Source organism: Podarcis cretensis (assembly GCF_951804945.1).
Source record: "Podarcis cretensis genome assembly, chromosome: 4".
NCBI classification, from domain to species: Eukaryota; Metazoa; Chordata; class Lepidosauria; order Squamata; family Lacertidae; genus Podarcis; species Podarcis cretensis.
In genome coordinates, this window is record NC_137173.1 from 27,227,633 (window position 1) to 27,249,904 (window position 22,272).

The 22,272-nt window shown below is 44.4% G+C and overlaps 1 protein-coding gene across 2 annotated transcripts in view; it reads left to right on the forward strand.

Annotated features, from left to right (window-relative positions):
- The window catches only part of MTUS2 (microtubule associated scaffold protein 2), a 319,106-nt gene that overhangs the window by 14,714 nt on the left and 282,120 nt on the right, over positions 1 to 22,272 (forward strand). The window contains exon 1 of one of the 2 annotated variants that reach the window (XM_079973338.1): positions 10,962 to 11,141. The exons of the other annotated variant lie outside the window; for it this stretch is intronic. The gene's annotated coding sequence lies outside the window, so the exon portion shown is untranslated. Of the gene's footprint in view, positions 1 to 10,961; positions 11,142 to 22,272 lie in introns of those variants that run through there. 2 annotated transcript variants of the gene reach the window in all.

Consider the following 22,272-nt stretch of genomic DNA (forward strand, 5'->3'; position numbering starts at 1 on the left):
TGAAGGAACACTCTACTTGGGTCTCAATTTAGTAAGGATAGGGGAGAACTTCTGAAAAAAGAGAAGAATCCCAAACCAGTTTGGATGGGTGTGGTGATCCCCTGGTCTGTTATTCTAATAGAGGAGTCCCAGGCATATTAGAAGTTGGGAAACTGACAGAAAGTACCACCTTATTTAAGAACCTAAGTATTAAGACTTAAGCTGTAACAACTATACAATTAGCTTTAAGGAATTGACGTCAAAAAAGAAGTTGTACGTTGATTAGAAGTCTGTAACACACACTGAATTTACTTCGGGTTAAGTACTTAATTCGTTCCGGAGGTCCGTTCTTAACCTGAAACTGTTCTTAACCTGAAGCACCACTTTAGCTAATGGGGCATTCTGCTGCCGTCGTGCCGCCAGAGCACGATTTCTGTTCTCATCCTGAAGCAAAGTTCTTAATCCAAGGTACTATTTCTGGGTTAGCGGAGTCTGTAACCTGAAGCATATGTAACCTGAGGTACCACTGTATATAGTTTACTGTTTTCTCAAATAAATCTATCTCCTGACACATCTTTTGTTTTACCAGTTTTGTTGAAAAATAAATCTTTTTTTTTCTATTTACCGGTAACTTCCCTAAGTCTCCAAGTACTCCAAGTTTCTCTTCAGAAAAATTAAAATTAGCCAGTAGTTAAGAGGGGATTCACCAAACTGCATCCCTGGAAACCTAGTGGGTAGGCAAGATCTGCCTGTGTTAATACTTTGAGTCCCCCTCCCCTATCCTAGACTCAGATTGTATATATGTGTAAGTAAAACCATCTATCCTAAAGACACCACAGTCTTGACCTTCATTCCAAGGAAACTGAGCTCTGGGGAAGTTCTCACTGCTTGGAGACTGGAGTGCAGGCAATAACAGCAAGCAGGAGAAGCATAGCATGGCATGATCAGGGAGCCAACAGTGAGTAGAAGCCACAACTGTCTCATCTCCTGCAACTGGGTGCTTTAAATGTCTATGACTCTTCCTCTATATGGAATCAGGCAACCTGGCTTAGTACGCCACAGCCTGTTACTCTGGCACTCCCTTTCAAACCATTTATGGTTTAACCAGGGCTTTTTTTTCCATTTGGAACTCACCAGAACTCAGTTTGGCACCTCTCAGGTGTGAGCCATTATTATTTTAAGAGAACAAGGGAGGCATTCATGTTGAGTTCTGGCACCTCTTTTTCTAGAAAAATAGCACTGTAAAACGTTTCTCAGTAGGGATGCTTGAGTATTTTGTTCAATCTGCATTTTTAAGCAAGTAAGCCTGATTTGCATTTCCTAGACTAATATGTAGATTGGAATGCAGTGATCCTTCAGTTTTACACTTCACTGAATTTTGTGATATCATTCTCAGTTCAACAAACAAAGCAAGATGCACATTTCAGTTTAAATGTACATACGAAAAGGTCTTTTCCGATAAATCACAATGTGTATGTGATAAAAAGAAGGCATTGAATGGTGCAGAAACGGGATGGAGCAGACTTATGAATGAACGCATGCAAAGCTGACAGGAACTGAAACTAGATTGATCCTTCCATCACTAGTTCAGTGGTCACCTTTTCGACAAAGCTTTCAAAACAGCCAACAAAGCAATGCAAGAAATTTTTTTTAAAAGGTTAAAGCAGAAAGAAAAACAAGAAGCAATGAGATTAAAGTGATCCAGCCCAAAACTATTTTCACCTGGGTTTGAAAGGACAACAAAGCAAATGCCAGCTGTATGTCCCTAGCGAGGGTACATCCCACAAGCAAGGTGCCATCACAGAAAAAGGCCCTTTTCTGATTCCCCACCTGGTTCACTTCTGAAGGCAATGGGTCCTGGAGCAGAATCTCTCATGCACATCTTAATGACAGGGCAGATCACCATTAACCACCTCTGATCCTAAAAAGACGACCTGGATAGCTCAGCTGATTAGAGAATAATGCTGATAATGCCAAAGTTGGAGGTTCGATCCCTGTGTGGGACAGCTGCATATTCCTGCATTGCAGGAGATTGGAATAACAACAACAACAACAACAATAATTTTTATTTATACCCTGCCCTCCCCAGCCAAGGCCGGGCTCAGAGTGGCTAACAAGCAATAATAAAAACAAGTTGAATGAATACAAAAACAAGATTAAAATACAACATTAAAATATTGAAACATTAAAAGATTAAAATGCAGCCTCTTCGCAGGAGGAGAAAGGAAAAAGAAAGAGGGGGAGGGAATCAAATTGGCTCCAAGCCAAAGGCCAAGCGGAGCAACTTTGTCTTACAGGCCCTGCGGAAAGAAATCAGATCCTGCAGGGCCCTGGTCTCATGAGGCAGAGCGTTCCACCAGGCCGGAGCCAGTGTTGAAAAGGCCCTGGCTCTGGTTGAAGCCAATCTAACTTCCTTAGGGCCCAGGACCACTAGGGTGTTGCTATTTATGGACCTTAAGGTCCTCCATGGGGCATACCGGGAGAGGCGGTCCCGTAGGTATGAGGGTCCTAGATGATCCTAAGGGTCCCTTCCAGCTTTATGATATGATCTCTGCAATGTTACACTAAGATAATACTATATGTTATGACCCTGACGTTGTGGCTAGCATACCCCTCCCATTGTAAGCACTTGCTTGCCCACTCAGCAAGTCTTAGGCCTAGACCATTAAGTTTCCATTTGCAAGACAGCCTGAGTTCTCTACTTCAGTGATCTCTTGCATTCAGGATGGACTGACTAAAAGGAACAACAACACCGAGTCCAGTGCATTCACCCAGAACAGTATCCACTTCTTTCATTCTACCAGGAGTAAAAGCATTAGCATTTTATCTTAGCTGATGATGGGGCCTACTGCTGCATCCCTTACTCATAGCTTGTAGTAATTATTTAATTACTCACATGAATAGTTCTATTTAGGCACTTGCAAAATTAGCAAGTATAACCAAATGCCAGCCTCATGAGTGAGCTGACATTTGTACGTAGCCACTCATGTTGCTGTAGCAGCACTCTGTGAAGGTTAGAATCCCCTGTTCCCCATGGAAAGAGCATCTTCTCTCACTCACTGATGTTGGCAGAGAGGCATTGCCCCAAATGGCCTTGTTAGCTGTCGTTATTCAGACACCCATATAATCAGGCAAACAAGTTACAGGGCTCCAGCAAACCACAGCTGTGATAAAAGACAGCATGGAGTGAAAAAAAAAACGAATCTCCAAGCAATCACTTTTTAAAGCAAAACTGTTTGCTGTCACTCTCAGTTCCAGCAGCACTAATTTCAAAAGCAGCCGGGCCCAACATGCTGCTCCATTTAATAAAGTCATATGATTTCACGGGTTTCTCAGGCACAATCCCTTAAGCATACAGGACATTTCTTATAGCTGAATTTGAATGACAATTTGTCTGATAGATGAGTTCATGTTCTGCAGCAATAGAGTCCTGAAAGATCCTGGATTTGCATTATATGAGGTGTAAATTTGTTCTAGGTCCTTTATTTCCCCTTCTCCTTACACTACCCTCTTATCATATGTCAGAAGAAAGAACCAGGCGGTTCTTCCTTTGGAGCCAGAGGCTGCATACATGCTATACCTTCAAAGCACATTTGAAGCTCATTTCCTTCAAAGAATTCTGGGCACTCTAGTTTATCCCCCACCTCCCCCAGAGTTACAATTCCCAGCAATCCTTAATAAACTATAGTGCCCAGAATCTTTTGAGGGAAAGAATGTGCTTAGAATGTGCTTTAAAGGTATACAGTGGTACCTCGGGTTAAGTACTTAATTCGTTCCGGAGGTCCATTCTTAACCTGAAACTGTTCTTAACCTGAAGCACCACTTTAGCTAATGGGGCCTCCTGCTGCTGCCGCGCTGCTGGAGCCTGATTTCTGTTCTTATCCCGAAGCAAAGTTCTTAACCTGAAGCACTATTTCTGGGTTAGCGGAGTGTGTAACCTGAAGCGTATGTAACCTGAGGTACCACTGTATACATGGGCATAGGATTTTTGTTCGGGGGGGGGGGGGTAGAACCATCATGATTGGTCAGTTAAGTATTTCTATAGCTTTACTTGATCTAGAGGGGCAGCTGCCTCCCCCCTTACGCTCATGGGTATATAGCAGGGGTCAGCAAAGTTTACCTTGCCTGGGCCGGTTCACTCCAGCGGATATCCCTCCATTAGCTGGATTGTGCGCACGCCTGTGGTTTCCGGCGTCTGCGCAGACACGATTTCTGGCACTGCGACAGCGAGTCCCCACGCTGTGCTGCGCTGGTTTAGTGCAGCGTGCGGGGACTCGCTGAGCGGGTAGCTCAGTTCAAGGGCGGCTTGTGGGCCGGTTAAATGACCCCCATGGGCCGCTTGTGGCCAATGGGCCTTCGGTTGCCGACCCTGGTATATAGTGTGAACACAGCCTTAAACTGCAGTTCTAACCCCTGCAGCAAGTCTCACTGAATTCAATAGAATGTTTGTATGAATATGCATGGTTAGGATTGCACTGTTAAATGCTCTACCTGTGAGCTATTGGCTCTCTCAGTTTTTGGCAACAAGACCATGCCCTGCCCAATGCTTTTTTTCTAGAACCCTCTAAGTGTCCCTATTTTCAAGTGACAGTCCTGGATTTACAGAAGCCATCCTGGTTTTTTATTTGATTCTGCATTGTCCTGCTTTTGAACGTCCCTATTTTCATTTGAACGTCCCTATTTTCATTAGGAGTGGGACGCAGGTGGCGCTGTGGGTTAAAGCCTCAGCGCCTAGGGCTTGCCGATCGAAAGGTCGGCGGTTCGAATCCCTGCGGCGGGGTGTGCTCCCGCTGCTCGGTCCCAGCGCCTGCCAACCTAGCAGTTCGAAAGCACCTCCGGGTGCAAGTAGATAAATAGGGACCGCTTACCAGCGGGAAGGTAAACGGCGTTTCCGTGTGCGGCTCTGGCTCTGGCTCTGGCTCTGGCCAGAGCAGCGATGTCACGCTGGCCACGTGACCCGGAAGTGTCTCCGGACAGCGCTGGCCCCTGGCCTCTTAAGTGAGATGGGCGCACAACCCCAGAGTCTGTCAAGACTGGCCCGTACGGGCAGGGGTACCTTTACCTTTACCTTTTATTTTCATTAGAGAAATGTTGGAGGATATTTTAGGACATCCCTATTTTTATCGGAGAAATGTTGGAGGGTATGGAGTTATGTGACTCCTGAACCAAGGAGATAAGTAACTATACAACCTTTGGAAGACATCTGAAGGCAGCCCTGTATCATTTTATTATGTTTTTACTTACAGTACTTTGAAATATTATTATTACTGAATAGGACAGCCCTATTTTCATCAGAGAAATGTTGGAGGGTATGGGGTAATCACCATGAAGTTTTATTCTGTTGCTTTTCTCATCAGTGGGCTTATTTTATTCAGCTTATCTGGAAAAAAACATCATCATCTTCAATCTGGATTAAAAAGGAACACATTTTGCTTTCGGAATTAAGTTTGACAAGGCTTTCCCTTTGTGGTTCAAGCCATTCGGTCAACTAAGGCTTTATCAGGGCTTTCCAACCATTCCTATAATTTCCCTATAGCAGATTTGCTATAGCAGAATAAATATTAACCTGGAAGGAAGGCGTCTCACTCTAGGCTCGCATACGATTTCCCACACTGAATATATTGAACTGTGTTGTCCAACAGCAGCATTTGCTTTGACAGTTATTTTGGGGGCTGCTACACACACACACACACACACACACACACACACACACACACACACACCATTCTAAAGGAACAAAGCCTTCTTTTCAGCATTTACATAGCATTTGATTAGGTGTGATGAGAGCACTGATTGCCCTCTGGAGTGCAAAGCTGAACTTGGTGATCAAAAGCATTAATGCCATAGATGATAATCGGTTGCTAAAGTGCTGTGCTGGAGAGGTGACTCTCAGCCTCAAAGGCAGCACAGGGCTCTCTCTCTCTCTCTCTCCCCCTCCCTCCCTCCCTCCCTCCCTCTCCCCCCCCTCAAGTTTGGTGGGCTTGGAGGTATTTGGATCAGTTCGAGAATAAAGAGCCTCTCTGTGATGATTTGGCTACGTAAGGGATTTTGACCGGGATCCTTTATAGCAAGGAGACTGTGAACAATTGCATTCCCCATAGAGCCCCATCATTAAAGATTCAGTGATGCTTTTAGGGGTGACTGGCGCTCCTGCCACCAGCTAAAGATTAATGACTTGTGTGTAGGATGGCTTAAACAGATGCTTTTGTTACCTAGGCAATACCCCAGCTGGATGGAATGTATCTTGCAAGCTCTGTCTGCTAGGATGAGTTTTTGAGAGCCAAGGCTGATAATGCCCCTTTCCATTCAATATAGCTGATTCTGCAAATTTTGGGACTTCAGGCTGATGTGAGACCTTTCCTGACAAACTCAGCATCAATGGAAAAATGTCTTCCCATAATAGGTGCTTAGAAAGTTATTTCTGTGGCAGGTAAATGAAAGCAAGATTCTTAAATGGGCAAAGCCAACACAACTACAGAGGAAATTAAATAAATAAATAAATAAATAAATAAATAGTCCAGCAGCCCGTTAGAGACCAACTAAGTTTGTTCCTGGTATAAGCTTTCGTGTGCAAGCTTAGACCCAGAACAAACTAAGTTGGTCTCTAAGGTGCTACTGGACAATTTTTTATTTTTTAAATTTATTTCGACTGCGTCAGACCAACATGGCTACCTACTTGAATCCACAACTACAGAGGGACATGTTTTGGAATAGAAAACCTACTGTGCTCAGGTCCTGCTTTCAGACTTCCCATGTGAGAAGAGAATGGAGAGCTAGATGGGACTTTGACCAAATACAGTAGGGCTCTTCTCCTATTCTATTCTACTGGATTAAGGCAGCAGTTTAACATTTAATCAACTGTTCAGCTGTAAATGTCAGTTTGTTTCAATGCTGTAAGAAATCCAGATGTTTGTGCTGTCACTGGAATACCAGGCCACAACAGAGGAGGCCTGCTTACAAAATCTGAAATGCTTCTTCCTTGTTGCAGAAACTCCTGCCTACAGGCTTGCTACAGGCTTGTTTGGGGTATTCAGCTTTAGTGATAAACAAAAAACAGAGGTATTTAGTTCCATTCAGTTCTGTGTGCTTTGCTCTAAGTCATAATTTTTCTTTGCATAACTCCCCCTAACAATCATGAGATTCTTTGCCCCAAATCAAATCACTAGATGAGTAGGCATGCCACTTACTACTAGAGGGGCAGTCATACGACAAGCAAAATTATTATTATTTCTATTTATATAGCCACCTATCAATAAATATTGTTTTTTATAATAATTTTTATTAGTTTTCCAATTTTAAAACAAAACAACAACAACAACATAAAACATCAATCAATACAGACAAACACACAAATATAAATTCTTAACCTCATTTTCATAAGCCTCCTTTCTCGGACTTCCCCATACCTCACCCTTTTTGCATCCTTATTTTACAGTTTTTCAGCAACCCTTTTAGCCAATTAAATTTAAGTTTATTATCTTTCTCAATTTCACCTTAAATCCTCAAACATTTTCAGCTGCAATTCTGCATCTTCCTTCCCCTTGACATTTTAGCACTCATCAATATTATGACAGTTCTTAAGATAAGCTTTGAACTTCTTCCAGTCTTCCTCCACCGTCTCCTTCTCTTGGTCACGGATTCTGCCGGTCATTTCTGCCAGTCCCATAAAGTCAATCACTTTCGTTTGCCATTCTTCCAGTGTGGGGAGTTCTTGTGTCTTCCAATACTTTGCTAGAAGGATCCTTGCTGCTGTAGTGGCATACATAAAAAAAGTCCTATCCTTCCTTAACACCAATTGGCCGACCATGCCCAAGAGGAATGCCTCTGGTTTCTTGTGAAAAGTACATTTAAGTACCTTCTTAATTTCATTATAAATCATTTCCCAAAAGGCTTTAATCTTTGGGCAGGTCCACCAAAGGTGAAAGAAGGTACCTTCAGTCTCATTACATTTCCAACATTTATTATTGGGCAGATGATAAATCTTCGCAAGCTTAACTGGGGTCATGTACCACCTGTAAATCATTTTCATAATATTTTCTCTTAGGGCATTACATGCCGTAAATTTAATACCGGTGGTCCATAACTGTTCCTAGTCAGCAAACATAATGTCATGTCCAACGTCCTGTGCCCATTTAATCATGGCTGATTTAACTGTCTCATCTATTGTATTCCACTTCAGCAACAAATTGTACATTCTTGATACATTCTTAGTATTGGGTTCTAGCAATTCTGTTTCCAATTTTGATTTCTCCACCTGGAAGCCAATTTTCCTGTCTTGTTTAAAAGTTTCCATTATTTGGTAATAATGAAGCCAATCTCGCACTTTGGGCTTTAATTTCTCAAAACTCTGTAGTTTAAATTCACCGCTTTCTTGTTCTAAAATTTCAGAGTATTTTGGCCATTTGGATTCCATATTAAGTTTCTTCACCTCCTTAGCCTCCATAGGTGATAACCACCTAGGAGTTTTATTTTCCAACAAATCCTTGTACCGAATCCAAACATTATATAATGCTTTCCTAACAATATGGTTTTTAAAACCCTTATGAACTTTAACCTTGTCATACCATAAATATGCATGCCAACCAAAGCTATTATCAAATCCTTCCAAATCCAGAATATCTGCATTCTCAAGAAGTAGCCAATCTTTCAACCAGCAGAAAGCTGCCGATTCATAGTACAGTCTCAAATCCGGCAGGGCAAACCCCCCTCTTTCTTTTACATCAGTAAGTATCTTAAATTTTATTCTGGGCTTTTTGCCCTGCCAGATAAATTTAGATATATCTTTCTGCCACTGCTTGAAACAATCCAGTTTATCCACAATTTGTAATGTCTGAAACAAAAATAACATTCTAGGCAATACATTCATTTTAATCACTGCAATTCGGCCTAACAAGGAAAGCTTCAAATTCGGCCGCCTATCAATAAATATTCCCTGGGTAGCCTATAGCAAGATATTAAAAATGCAATATACATTAGTAATTAAAAACAATTGAGGAAGAATAAAGAGGAGAGAAAAAACTTCAATGTATAATGGCAGCATAAAATAGTTTGCAACCATTAACACAGGTAGGGCAGAAGGCAGGGAGACTAACTGTAGGTGGTGCCAGAGCCAATGATAGACAGAGCCAACTAATTATAGTTTTGTCCCCACCCGCCTCCCTGAAGAATTATACAAGTAGGAAGTCACTGAAATTAAAGAGGAGGAACTGACAGACAGCACCACCTGCTGGACTGGATGTAAATAAAATGGCAGCCAGGTGGGGGCTGGCTGAGGGCACCGTGGGGTTGGTGGAGCAGTGCCCTATTTGGCTTAATGTATCAGGCAGCACTAGCCTGAAGGTCCATCAGAGCTCAGACGATACATATCTTATGTGTTACTGGGCAGATTTGGTGAGTAACTGTGTTTAAAAGGGCTCATGATAGACCCTACTGTGTGGCTTGTGTTAGGAGATTGTAGGAATACTTGAAGACTATCTGCTGGAAATGTGGATTCCAGTGAAGCCATTTTGAAAAAGTTCTCTGAGAAAGAAGTTGGAAAATTCCCAGACTTTTGAACTCAGAGTACTCTAGCAGTTGCAGGGCTTTGCAAGCAACTCAGCTTAGGACATCTCTGTGGACTTTAACACAGTAAGGACTTGGAAGCAAAGAGCACTCTCAGGGCTCAGAGAGAGAGAGAAGATTACTTGTAACATCTATTATTTGCATGTATATATAGTGGTTGGTGTTGGTGTTGGTGTTGGCCTAGTATAGACAACTCTGCAAAAGTCTGATTTCTGTGGTGAGCTTTTGGGATGCATACACCGAACACCCCAACAAGGGTGTGACTTCTTAATATAATTTATCAAACTGCTCAATAAATTGAGTATTGGGTAGCTACAACACAGCCCATTTCAGAGGTGCACATTTCCCTTTGCCAGCCTTGAAACGGGGAAAGGAAAGGGTTCAAAAAGCTCCAACGCTATGCTACTATAGAATCATAGAATTGTAGAGTTGGAAATGACTCTAAGGATAATCTAGTCCAATTCTCTGCAATGCAAAAATCTCAGCTAAAGCATCCAAGACCATCCAACCTCTGCTTAAAGGTAAAGGTACCCCTGCCCGTACGGGCCAGTCGTGTCTGACTCTGGGGTTGTGCGCCCATCTCACTTAAGAGGCCGGGGGCCAGCGCTGTCCAGAGACACTTCCGGGTAATGTGGCCAGCGTGACGAAGCTGCTCCAGCGAACCGGCACCAGAGCAGCACACGGAAACGCCGTTTACTTTCCCGCTATAAAGTGGTACCTATTTATCTACTTGCACTTAGGGGTGCTTTCGAACTGCTAGGTGGGCAGGAGCTGGGACCGAAAGATGGGAGCTCACCCCGCCGCGGGGATTCGAACCACCGACCATACGATCGGCAAGTCCTAGGCACTGAGGTTTTACCCACAGCGCCACCCACGTCCCTGCAACCTCTGCTTAAAGATCTCCAATTACGGAGAGTCCACAACCTCCGGAGAGAGGCCGTTCCACTGTCTAACAGCTCTTACTGTCAGAAAGTTCTTAATGATGTTTAGTCGGAATCTCCTTTATTGGAACTTGAAGTCATCGGTTCGAGTCCTACCCCCCCCCCCCCCCAGAGCAGGAGAAACACAGCGACTGACACAGACAGCATCCAACACCAGCACTGAAAATCATGGTTTGGATCCCGTCTTCCTGTCCTGGAGGTTCACAAGGCGGCCATTCTTCCCTCATTTCCTTTTGCAGCCGAAGCCCAAGCTCATCGGAGGTCTCCAACCAGCAACACAGCTCCTTCCTGCGCCACCGCCAAGTTCATGGACGGACTCCGTCTCAAACTTAGAGGGGACGAAGCAGCGGCTGCCAGCGCGACGGTGCCTCCTTTGCGCCGGCAGAGGGCGCCGCGGCTCACGGTTTGGCCGCCGCAGTGGGAACGGCAGAGCGGGCTGAGAGCGGAGGCGCTGGGAGGCAGCGGGCGCCGCTGGGTGGCCGCTCCCTGCGCCGCTTATATAGCTCCGCATCCCTTTGCGCGCGGCGCTGTCATCAGTCGGGGCGGGGGAGCCGGAGCTGCGCGAGTGCTGCGGCTCGGAGTGCGAGGACTGGCGAGGGGGGGAGGCGGCTCTTTGTCCTGCCAAGGGAGGAACAGGAGGCAGCTCCTCCGCGGAACCAGGTAGGTCCCTTCTCCAGCATCCTTTCCTCCTCGCTTAACGCGCACACTTTGGGTACCAACCCGCCAGAGATGCTCGCTGCAGCATCCTTTCAGGGAGGTGATGCTCAGCAGCCGCGCGTTGGACTCAACAGCGGGGTGGGTGCGGGCAGAGGACGGGGCGGCTTCGGGGGTCCCTGTGCCCACTTGCTGGGGGGGGGGAGATGTTGGGAAAGGCTGTGATGGGTCAGGTTCACTCGAAGGCTCTGGGTGGTCTGCTGGCTTCCCTCGGAGAAACCTCCCCCGCCCGCCCCCGCGGCAGCCTCTCAACATTATTTCCTCCTGCGCAAGTTTTTAAGCCTGCTGGCCCTCTTTTCCCTCCTCCTTCTCCCCAGTCACCTGCTCCTAACACGAGGAGGTGGCTTCAGGACTCCCAAGCCAAAGCGGCTGCTTCTCAGCGTAGGACCCAAACAAGCCCTCTCCTCTCCCCATCACTCCCTCCCTCCCTCTCCAACATATACACTCCCGGGCAGGCAAAGACTAAATTAGCCGAATAGACATAACAACAGCAGCAGCAGCAGCACCAAAACAACCTCACGCCTGGCTTTTTTTTTTTTTTTTTTTTTTGCGGGCAGATTGACTCTTGGCAGTGATCACCCATCCCCGACTCTGCTCTCCTTTCCCCGACAGCTGTTCAGATGGGATAGGAAAGAGGAGGTGCCTTGCTTTCTTTCACGCCGGCGTATTATCTGCTCACCCACCCACCGACCCCAGTCTTAGGGGGCAAAAGAGACTCTTCTTTCTCATTCTCTCCCCCCCCACCCCGCCCCATGTTGTCGGCAATAACAGGCAGCCTCTTTCAGTATCTTCTTAGCAGGAGAACAAAAAGTGGTCGGTGGGCTCTGCCTCGTGGAAGCGCTGCGTTCAGTTTCCTTCTTAGGCTGGACAGCCCCCCGCGCCCAACGATCCGCCTAGGCAGCGTGGAGGTGCTGGTGAATCCAACCACCATAGATGGTGGCATTGTCTGCGCAGGATAGTTAACTTGAAGTTCTGCTGTGTATCTGAGCTGACTGGCAGAGGTAGCCAACGTGGTGCTCCCTCTATATGTTGGACCATCCAGCATCATGACTAATGGTCAGAGAAAATAGAAGTGGGAATTCACCAACATCTGGAGGGTGGCTGCTCTAAGGCTTTAGCCCTGCCGACTATATACAGGACTACCTATGGCTTGTAAATTGGTTTATGATATTTGATGCAGTCTATTGTTGACATGGGTCACTATTCCCGTTTTTGATGGAGAACTGCAGTTGAGTGCATTAGCCACATGATGAAAAAGATGCTTAATAAGTGACATTTTTTGAGAGAGAGTGACAGAGAGAATAATCTAGGGAAATGTATTTATCCTGCAGTGATGTAGAATTCCCTGTGCACATTCTACCTTATTCATATGAACTCAGTAGATGGCTTAGGCAAGCGACTATCTCTGGCTTCAGCATTCAACTCCCATCTGCCATAGGGGCGTGGGATGCTAATATGCCCTGACCTATCTTAAAGGGTTGTTGTCAGGATTACTGAGATGATGTCACACAAAGCGCTTTGAATACTTAAGTGCTATATAAATGCTAATTATTATGACTGAAAATGCTGGAAAGATGAAAATACCTGATAACTACCTGTGAGTATTCCACCCTGCTGTCACCACCATTGTGAGAGCCACAGATTGGGACAGCTGCTCCATGCAGCTGCTGCCCAGTCTTGGGAAGGGAAAGAATAAATTGTGCTCTACATTCTGTACACACACTTTTTAAAGAGAGAGAAATGCATGGGGATTATGTCAGTGTAAGAAGGATCTAATGTATGAGAGCAGTCCATGGAACACAGAAGTAAAACCAAGTCTAAAACGGCAATCCCACGAACTCTTACCTAAGAGTCCCATTGAATTCAGTGGGAATTACCTCTGAGTACATCTGCATAGGATTGCATTGTGTAACTCTCTCAGCACTAGACTACATCGTCTTCATTTTCTAGAGTATTGCTGCCACTAATGTAATCTTGAAAACAACTCTACTCAGTAGTTATTAGCATTTAATGGGTGTGGAATTGAGATGGGGAGATAGCAACCCGCTGAGGGCTAAAACAGGACTTAATTCCAAGTCTCTCAGCTTCAGCTTAAGGTAGAATCCCCTAAATAAAATGTTTTAAGAACTGTTTGTTTTTGTTCCCTTAAGTCTAAACTTTGTTCAGGGTTATGAGGCTGGCTGGCCATAAAGGCAGGGTTTCTTTTGTTTTGAAACCTCAGTTGGTAATATTTCTAAAGGCTAGTTTGTGTGTGTATACATCCCGCTCACTTGATTTCTCTTGAGAAATTTCATGCTTGAGAAGAAGTTGGAGCTGATGAGTAGAGCATACATTTTGCATGTTCATGGTCCCCAATTTCAATCTCAGGCTAGGGCTGGGAGAGAACCCTGCCTGAAACCCTGGAGATCTGCTGCCTGTCAGAGTAGACAGAACTTGGCTAGATGGACCATTGATCTGATTCCATATAAGGTAGCTTTGTACATTCCTTCATTACTGTATGCAGGGGGTGGCAGCTGAATGTGTGAATGAATTCCATGAGTACAATTGTGTTGGATGCTATATCAAAGAGCTGCCTATGGAAATTGAAAGCTTACCAGCATGAGTAGATAAATAGGTAACACTGCGGCGGAAAGGTAAATGGTGTTTCTGTGTGCTTTGGCTTCCGTCACTGTGTCCCGTTGCGCCAGAAGTGGTTTAGTCATGCTGGCCACATGACCTGGAAAGCTGTCTGTGGACAAACGCCGGCTCCCTCTGCCTGAAGCGAGATGAGCGCCGTAACCCATAGTTGCCTTTGATGGACTAAACCGTCCAGGGGTCTTTTATGTTACCTTACCCTATTGGATGGTACATGCAAGTTATCGGTAGATGTTGAAATGAGCCAACCCTGATATGGAAATGATTCCAATCATTGTCACACATGGCATGCTTTTAATATCCCCTGTGCTATTTGTTTGTGGGGTTGTGATGTTGTCTAGCTTGTGCACAGTCTCTCACATGAGCATGTAATGTGTTAGCTGTATTCAGAGCAGTAGTGGTCCAGTATTGCAGAGGGAGTTGAAGACCTACTGGGATAGCTCAGTTGGTAGAGTATGAAACTCCTAATCTCATGGTCATGGGTTCAAGCCCCACGTTGGGTGAAAAGATTCCTGCATTGCAGGGGGTTGGACTAGATGATTCTTGTGGAAGGGATTCCAACTCTTCAATCCTATGGTTCTACTATTTGTGCAGCAGGGTCCCTGTCTCTAGAGTCCTAGAGCCACCCAATCAGCATGAAAGGGAAGCTTTTTAGACATTTCTCACCCTTTATGCTGGCTGGAGCCAATGACAAATGAAATGAGATGAGTCAGCCATTGAGGATTGGCTGCTAGGGTCACTCTAAAGAAGGTATGTGGGATAAACACTGAGGAAGAGTTGTTTTGTATCTCCAAAGTTAATCATTTTGCCACTCTGAAAATGCTAGGTGCTTCAATTTCAGGAGAATGGTGTGCCAGTTCTGTTACATACAATGGAACTTCAAGGAAAACTCAATTTAAGGCAGTCCAAAAGAAGATATTGGAGCGCTCCAAATCATTTGTCCACATACATGCACAGAAAATAGATCTAGCTGAAAGGCAGCGCACTGAGACCTGCACTTATTGCTGCAATGCATCCTTAATTATTATTATTGTACTGTCTTAGATGATCCTCAAGGCCCTTTCCAACTCTACAATTCTGTGCTCAACTTACTTCAATGTATATATGCAAACCTTTTACTGGTACCATATTGTTTATAAAACCAGACAATTAGCAACTTTTATCACTGGAAGCAAAATCTACAGCTTTAAGGGGGGGATTACATTTATACCCCAACCTTTCCTCCAAGATGCTCAAGGTGCCATACATGGTTGTCCCCCTCCTCATTTAAACCCTGCAACATCCCTGTGAGATAGGTTAGATTGAGGGGCAGTGTGACTGGCCCAGATCACCCAGTGTGTTTCATGGCTGAGTGGGGAGTCAAACCCTGGTTGGCCAGGTCTGTTATTAATTGATTAATTACATCACAGGGTGGTTTACAACATAAAACACAAAATATGTCATATAATAATAGTAAAAGGGTGTGGGAAAGGCAACCACCCTGCTTTAAAGGGATATAGATTAACAGTTAGTTTCCTGGTTAAAGAGGAATGTTTTTGCCTCGTGCCTAAATATATCTAATGAAGGTGTCAGGTGAGCTTCACTGCGGAAAGCATTCCAGAAATGGGGAGCCACCACAGAAAAGGTCCCTTCTCATGTTGCCTCACTCTAGGGCTCCATAGAGGGACACTTTGACCACTGCACCACACTGTCTAGGGAATAAGTCCCATAGAGCACAATGGAACACGCTTAGAAGAAACCGCATGTAGGCTTGCACTGAAATTGGCAATGTCAGAGACAGAACTCTGGTGATAAGGGAGATCTGGTCTCTCTCTGTCTCTGTCTCAACTCACTGCTGCTGGATCCTTCAATGCACTGGCCCAACTGATGTCAGACCTCTAGGGATGGAAGAGGTCATGTTGAGGATCTGCTGGGGGAGGATCAGGAAGATACTTGGATCTCCACTCTCACTTCAGCTCAAGCTCAGCAGGGCATTGGAAATGGCAACTGAATCACCTTCAGATTCCTACCATCACCTCCACTTGAGGGTTGCAGCCTAACATAGCCACCCTGCTGTGATTCTTCCTTGTGGATGATTCAAATAGGATCCAGAGTGCTGTTGTGGACTCTGTTTGTATCTTCAGTCCTAGCACATGTGACAGAGTAATAAACAGGGGCTTTAAAGTACCTGCAGATCACACTTCTTCCCTCACCAGTGATTAAAGGGGAAGCATCTTTCCCTCGATTATGTGCTTCTAAGTTAGATGCTATGCATCTAACTGCATAGTTAGATGCATATGAACTTCATATGCATGGTGGTATGAACTTCAGCACCTCCCGTTCTTGAAACTGAAAAGCCCTTGATTGTTTTACCTAGTTTTCATTATAGAGGCTATAGCACCCTAATTAATAAACTGAAGTGTGTGTGAGAGAGAGAGTGTAAAACAAGATTGTAGCACAATATTATTGTAATTTTTTTTAATCTCACAGAAAATAATTAACAGGGAAAACGTTGCAAGCTGAATCTTAGATCATGCATTGATCAAAGTAGCAGTGTATCAAATTGGAGCAGTGCAAGCTCACAGACTACTAATTACATGGCAGCAAAGTTGAAGTCCTTGTTCGAGCAGTTCCCTTTGAAGTCAGGAAGGGGAACATGATGTTTAAGAAACGGAAGCCTCGGGGTCCCTATTCTTAAGTGTCTCTCTGAACTGGATCCTTAGTGTGAAACCTACGGGAGGGCAAAGGCGCCTTTAAACCTCCTTCATGAATCTCTCGTTATGGGAATGGCCAAGAGCTGGATCATTTCTACATAAATGAGGGCAGACTTAGATTATCATTTCCACCCAGGCAGTTACAACAAAAGAACTTGACAAGTGCAAGACCAGCCAGTTTTGAATGCTCAGCATTTATTTGTGTGTGCGTGCAAGCATCACAGCAAATACACTTTCTTTTTGCTCAATCCATTATGCAATAGCCTTTCTGGTCTCCAGAATCTGAGGCAAGCTATGAGCCAGATATTACGTAACAAATCAAAGCAGCTTCCTCTGACCCCAGGGGATGTTTTGGCAGCTAGGAGCAGCAGGAGCCTAGAGATGCAGGGCAGGCAGGGGAGGGAAGTTCATAGGGGAGCTACAAAGCAGACTCAGCAGATTGTCCCTGCAGAAGGGAAGTGCTGGCTGGGTGCAGTTTGTCTTGGTGGATTGAAGCACAGCGGAAGACTGGTGTGGCCATCTACACATTGCCAGAAAAGAGGGAATGCATAGAAAGGGGGGGGGGAGAGGACGCAGACTCGCATAAGATTGGCTGGTGGTAATTTATTTATCTTTTTACAATTCCTTTTACAGTGGTACCTCAGGTTAAGTACTTAATTCATTCCGTTCTTAACCTGTGTTCTTAACCTGAGGTAATATTTCTGGGTTAGCGGAGTCTGTAACTCTTGTCTCACACAGAAGAGAGTGGACTCCCCCCTCCAGCTCTCAGCTGGGAGCTTCCCTTTCTTCTCCCAGCCTCCCATTCCATCCAGTTCCCCATCCCTGTCCTAAGGGTACGATTCTTTGTTTAGGGTTTAGGTTGTATTTAGGTCGTGAGGCTGGGGAGCTTGGCTGTAACTTTGTGGTGGGACCGTAGCTCAGTTGAAGAGCATATTTGGATACAGAAGGTCTCAGGTTCAGTCCCTAGTATCTCCAGGATCTGATACCAAGTGGTGACAAAGAAATGTGCCTGAGATCTTGGAGAGCTGCTACCATTCAGAGTAGGCAATGCTGAGCCACATGGACAGATCATATGACCTATCTTTCCTAGGGTTCTCTGTGGACACAGTCCTCAAAGCCATCCCTTAAAACACGGACAAACATGCATTCTAGTGCAGGAGAAAGGGAATTCAGAGCCCCTAATCAATTAAAGGCAAAATGGCATAGCGTAGCCTCTGTTCAGTAATTTAAAATATATGCCTGGTGGGATGCTTCTGTGCTGGAACTGTATAATGAGAGCAGGAGAGCGCACTGTCTCCACAGACATGTTCATGAAAATAAATACATCAGAATTCAAAAGGGAGATGTATTATAGGACAGAGTGCCCAGCAACACATAGCCTACTTAGTATTTCACTCTCAGTCAGCAGTTTAACATTTGCAAACATGAGCCTGAGAGCACTTGCCTGACCACCTTACATTGTGATACTAGGATATATTCATTATTATTATTTACTGCATTTATACCCAAATTTTATCCCATCCAGAACTCAGTGTAGCTCCCAGGAAGTTTCCTTCCCACCCAGCATTAACCAGATCCTGACCTAGTGGTACATCATCATCATCATCATCAAGTCATAGAATCGTAGAATTGTAAAGTTGGAAGGAATCCCAGGGGTCATCTAGTTCAGGCATAGGCAAACTCGGCTCTGCAGATGTTTTGGGACTACAATTCCCATCATCCCTGACCACTGGTCCTGTTAGCTAGGGATAATGGGAGTTGTAGTCCCAAAACAGCTGGAGAACCAAGTTTGGGAGATACTATGCCTATGCCTGATCTAGTTCATCCCCCTGCAATGCAGGAATCTCAACCCTGAAAATGCCCTTAGGGCAGGGTTATCTAATGTGTCCTATCTAATGTGTAGCTCTTTTGGACTCCAACTCCCATGAGCCTCAGCCTACATAGGCTGTACTCAGGGAGTGATGGGAGTTGCAGTCCACAACATCTGCTATCCTTGGTTTAGGGGCACAAAGACATAGGGACATAGGAAGCTGCCTTATACTGGGTCAGACAATTGATCGGTCTAGCTCTGTATTGCCTACACTGACTGGCAGTAGCGCTCTGGAGTTTTCAGACAAGGACTTTTCCCCAGTCCTACCTGGAGATGTTTAGGGGACCTAAGGACACTATGTCAGATGGCTTTATGTACTATTTCCAATATGAGGTGCTTTGTTCTGTTCCATTGGTGGAGGGAGTATGACTCTGAATACCAGTTTCTGGGGAGCACAAGTGGGGAGAGTGCTGATCAGAACATGACTGCTTGTTGAAAAGGTAGCAGAGTGAAGACTTACGTGTTTGGGAATAGCCTGCAAGAAAAGATTAGCATCTTGGTCTTTTCCCAAAGTCCTCGATTCAAGGCAGAACAGTGAATATCTAGGATGTGGCAGGTACATGAGTGCCCTCTTGCTTTCCTTAGGCTGTCGTGCATTGTTTTGTAAGACATGTTTGTTGCGGGCCAAAAGCTTATCAGCAAAATATGCTTTCCGTTTAGAGAATGCCATTCCCACAGTGCCAATTGATTTGTGTTGCAGACAGAGAGAGACTAGTACTGCTGCATGTAATTGGAACATCATCAACAAAAAGAGATGATAGGAGAAAAATAGTGTCATTTTTTAAATGGATTGGATCATGGCACTCTCCCCATACATGGATTTGGGTCAAGAGTTTAGTACTACTTCTGTATCTTTGTGTAATTAGCTGATAAAACGACCAAAAGATTAATGGCTTTTTGCTGCTGTTGCAGCTAAGGACAGATACTACAAACAGACATGTGATAACACTGTAACAGTCAATCCAGTTAATTATTGCTGGATTACAGTAGAAATCCTATCGATGTACTGATGAGACTCACATTAGGCTCAACAAATTAAGCATGATGATAATTATGCATGAAATATTACAATGAAATGATAAGGGTCTGGGTTGTGATTCCAAAAGTATTACTGATATTGTTAGTTACTCAAAAGCAGGACTTGCTTGCTTCTCCCTCCACCTCTTTCTAAACCATGGGTGTTTGTTCAGGTAGTGTTGGCTGCAGTGCTGAAAATGTCAATTATTTAATAGTTCAATAACATTCTGTATTGTGTTGTTGCTGGTGGCTGTACAGAAAGCTTCAGTGTCTGCAGAATGCATTTCATATTGCTCTTACAAGCTTAAAGGTAGAACTATTTGCTGAGAATTAATACGGTCTATTATTCTTTTGGAGATTCTCATGCATGGTTGCATGCAGTCTCTTGATTTGCGGGGCAGATCTGATTGGAACGCTAGTCCAGCACTGGCATTCGAAGAGGAATAAATAGAACTTGACACCTAACCCCCTCCCCTTTCTAAAACCAATTTTGATAGGGGTTGGGGTGTCCTGCTTTACAGAGGACAGTCCTCTATTTGAAGGGCTGTAATAGGACAGACCTTTATTTGAAGGAGTCCTCTATCTAAAGACCTATCCATTTTAAACCAAAATAACCAGAAGAAGGGAGAGCAAGAGGGATCTTAGCATTACTTATCCAGAGCTAGCACCCGGATAGCAGACTGAACAGGAAAACAGAATACCTGGTCATCATATTCCTCATGGTGAGGTGCATTGTAGTTGTTATTTTTAAAGTATAGTAATGAGTTCTAAATTTGCATCTATAATATACACTAGCATATGAAAAAGTATGCAAATCTGTGCTTCATTTGCTCACTTTTTTGGTGATACCCAAGTGGTCACCCTGGTCTTACATTACTACAATCACAGATTTGTCAGCTTAGGACAGCAATGTATTTTTTAAATGAAAAGGTTCCCTGGTTAGAATCCAGGCAGCTGCTCTGTAACAGGTTAACCTCCCATTTTACAGCTTGGATGCCCACCTGAAAGAATAATACTTATCATGCTTGTATCTCCTCTCTGGGGTTACTCAATATATGGTCCATGGGCTGAAACGCAGTAGCTGAGACCATACCATCCGTCTCTTAAGTCCTGCCAATGGGCTTTTTGTTCTATGGGAGAACTTTTCTGGGTGCATCCTCCATTCTCTTTGGCTCAGACTGGTAGTTTCAGGTTTCCATAGGTCTTCCAGGCTAGAAGGCACAGATTAGAACAGAGGAACAGGATGATCACGTGACCAGTCTCCTGCCCAGTCTCCTGCCCAGGTGCCAACACTTGATAAGCAATGCTGAGATCCCTCTCATTTGCCCATTCTTCACCAGGATTTTGGAAAGGCACTTGGGTGGTGTAGGTTCAAATCTAGTAGTGATCGGCAGGGTGGTGCAGCCAGGACGGTGTTGTTCACCTGGATCCCCAATGTTACTAGTGGTTACCCAGAGAGGTGAGGTGGCAGATTGCTCAGTGTGGCATGGGCGCAGTACTGGAACCAATCTAATGTGCCTGCTTGTGTCTGCGCACTGCACCAAGCTCCTTTCTCTATGTTGGTAACCAGCAGCGATGCTCAGTGCTGGGAAGGCAAGTGAGGAATGATGCCCTGCCTGCAACATCCCACTACTACTGTTCAAATCCCAGTTCCTTCTGTACCAGATCGAATCCTGCCCAATAGAAAAAGTGGTTCAAAAATCGCTTGAAAGTGAAATGGGTTCATCCCTTTGCACCTTAAAAGTGTTATAATATTTTAAATAATAATAATAATAATAATAATTTATTATTTATACCCCACCCATCTGGCTGGGTTTCCACAGCCACTCTGGGCGGCTCTCAACAGAATATTAAAAACACAATAAAACATCAAACATTCAAAACTTCCCTAAACAGGGCAGCCTTCAGATGTCTTCTAAATGTCAGGTAGTTGCTTATTTCCTTGACATCTGATGGGAGGGCGTTCCACAGGGTGGGCGCCACTACCAAGAAGGCCCTCTGCCTGGTTCCCTGCAACCTCACTTCTCACAGTGAGAGAATTGCCAGAAGGCCTTCGGAGCTGGACCTCAGGCTGAACAATTGGGGTGGAGATGCTTGTTCAGGTATACTGGGCCGAGGCTGTTTAGGGCTTCCTATTGTTTACCTGTTTAGGGTAAACAATAGGTTGCCAATCCTTTGACCAACTTTAAAAAGCCTGCTTTTGGACTACCTCTCTCTGTAAGCGAGCCAGCATTGCAGATTCTCCATAGGATTCTATATTTACAGACAAGATTCAGGGCTGTGATGTTACAAGTTGTTTTGGAAAGGAGTATTTCCTCAGATTAGAAAGCCACATCTGACCTTGGCTGAGATGATACATAATGCATGAGAACATTTTGAGTCCATTTTTCACAATTAATCATGAATAAGCCAATTCCATGATGGGACCAAAAAGAAAGAAAGGATGTCAGATTCCATTTGTTTGCAAATGCATTGGCTTCATATTGTTAGCATGATTTGTGTGTCAGCTTAAATATATATATATATATATATATATATTTACCAGTATTTATCTCTGCATTTAAAAGTGAAATGTGCATAGGAAATTGATCCTTTTTTAGGACATGTTAACTGATTAGTTTAATCTGCCCTTCACCAGCAGTTTGTGGGCATGCTTCCTATCCCCATTCTTCTTTGATGTTGTAAACTATTGTCTGTATTTCATTTAAAGCCTGTCTTTTCCTCCACATGAAGCTTCAGATCTCTCACACACCTTCAATAACACTCTCATCCCCCAGTCATCTTCCTTAATATTGCTCAGGGAAGATTTCAGAGATCACTCTCTTTCACAGTTGCAAAGAAGGGTGAATCAAAAACACTTCCT